This window comes from Seriola lalandi, unplaced genomic scaffold, assembly GCF_002814215.2.
Source record: "Seriola lalandi dorsalis isolate HSWRI2012SDOR001 ecotype SW California unplaced genomic scaffold, Sedor1 jcf7180001973714, whole genome shotgun sequence".
NCBI lineage: Eukaryota > Metazoa > Chordata > Actinopteri > Carangiformes > Carangidae > Seriola > Seriola lalandi.
Genome location: NW_019444380.1, coordinates 1 through 2119, shown reverse-complemented (window position 1 = coordinate 2119; position 2119 = coordinate 1). Strand labels below are relative to the sequence as shown.

General features: G+C 44.2%; 1 long non-coding RNA gene across 1 annotated transcript; it reads left to right on the top strand.

Annotated features, from left to right (window-relative positions):
* Positions 1 to 589: 589 nt before the first annotated feature.
* On the top strand, positions 590 to 2062 carry LOC111652711 (uncharacterized). The gene is made up of 3 exons (XR_002760619.2): positions 590 to 713; positions 1759 to 1871; positions 2011 to 2062. It is a non-coding gene; the product is annotated as an uncharacterized LOC111652711 (long non-coding RNA).
* The last annotated feature ends 57 nt before the right edge of the window (positions 2063 to 2119 follow it).

Genomic DNA, 2119 nt, shown 5'->3' with positions numbered 1-2119 from the left:
ACACACTGCAAGCTGCAGGCCTCTGTTTCATTTCAAGTGAACCCTGAAGGAAGGAATGAAGAAAGGAGAGAAGAAGAAAGACAGAAAGAAATCTGTTAAATACAATCTTGACTTTGATAAGTTGGCTAGATGGTTTACAACATTATGTTTGGTTACAGTAAAATATAAAAAGTTGTTTTATGTCATTTTGTTTCCTGCCATCTATTGATGATTTAAAGATTTGTTTTTTTATCTGACATTTTGTCAAAAGTTGTGCAGTTTTACAACACACACTCTTTATTAAGGAATATGTGTCGATCTAATAATAAGAAAAAAACACAAATTGTTTCACAGATCTACTGACGTGTTGGAAAACTGTATATCCCTCCTAAAGTGTGCATGTGTAATGAATTTTACAAACCCGATGGAAGTAACTGCAGTTTCCAAATGTGACCAGTCAGAAGAGCCAGTGGGTCCCACATTGACCAATCACCACCCTGCCTGAACTGCACTTCCTGTAACCCCTTCCTTCCCCCTACATCTCTCCTTCCTTCCTCCTCCAAAAACTCACCTGAACCCGCCCTAATGCCACTGTACCTCCCTCCCCACTCCCCTCCATTCCTCCCCACCTCCCCAGGCATCGCGCTATCAACCTCTTCATCCCGGCCTATGAGAGACTTTGGATAGAGGCAGAGGAGTACTCCTTTGAGGAGAAGCTAGTTCAGGATCTGGCAGTAAGTACTGGGCTCACCTTGCCCTCGTCCCGCGTGCCCTGCGTTGGCACCCCTCTGCCAGTCCTGTCTGCCAAATGCTTCTTTAGCTCCGCGCCTGTCGAGCCTTGGGAGTGCGCCCGGGTGGGGATGTCGCCCAAAGTGCCCAGGGGCCCCCACTCTAGGCGTGCAAAACCCTTCAAACAGAGATCCGTCAGGGGTCAAAGGCTGCATGACCAACTCAGGAGACACAGGGCCAGCTCCGGCGCTCACAGCTCTAGAAAAGCAGGCTATGCCTTTCTGACAGCAGTGGTAAGGAGGGCCTTTCACTACAGTAGGAGACTTTCACTAGCTGTTTGGCTGTCAGATCTGGATCCAACCCATCAGTTGTCTTTTCGCTGTACTCTGTAAGTCTGTAGTGTGAGTGTGAAGGTGACGTTACAGTACGTTTTGTGGCCGTGACGTCAGTGGCATGCTCGCGTAGTCATGTGAAGACCACATTTCATATTAGATCTTTGTATTCAGATGTGCAGCAAATTCATCGACACCAAAACTGTGCCATTGAACAAGATTAAAGGACAGCTTTAGATACAGTAGCAAAATGATCAGATTTACTGTTCTCGTTGGGAAGAAGATTATTTTTATTGTTTTATTCTAAAAATCTGTCAGATCAGTTTAGACTCTTGGAGATGTGTGTAGCTGTGATAGTCCCTCAATGTCAGGCTCCTTTACTGTCAGGACCATTCTTCATGTTCAAGTCATATCACCAAATGGCTTACTGCTTGCATCTGTTTGCTGTAACATGCATGTATTGGAGAACTGGTTCCAACACTGTTCATCATCCACTCTTTAACTTTCCTTGTCTTGTCCTCTCCACGGATCACCAGGATATGACAAAAACTCATCTGCATGCCAGTGCTAGTTGAATGTTAATGACTCATTTCAGTGTTTTTGACAAATGTCGGTGAGTACGTGAAGATAAAGGAAATGTTGAATGTTGTGTTGGGATGACAAGTGATCACATAAGACTTGGGCAGAGGTAACTGTTCACACCTATGCATTCCTGCAGAAAACCCCCATGAAGATTGTGGAGGAGGAGGAAGAGGAAGTGGCTGAGATCCAGCCCGACCCTCTCCATCAACTCATCCTCCACTTCAGCCACAATGCTCTGACAGAGAGAAGGTGAGGGAGTATGAGAGTGAGTCTGTTACAGTGGACAAGCATTTTAATTTCTATGTTTCAGAAAGGGAAACACATGCTTTTGTTGTAGGATAAAATACAGTACACGAACAGTAATGAAGTGTGACTTAACTTTTTTCAGTCACTTGGAGGAAGATCCTTTGTATATTGCATATGCAGACATGATGGCAAAGGTAATGGACTTTTAAATTCTCTTTATTGATAAATAATTCTGGTAAAAGTCTCTACTC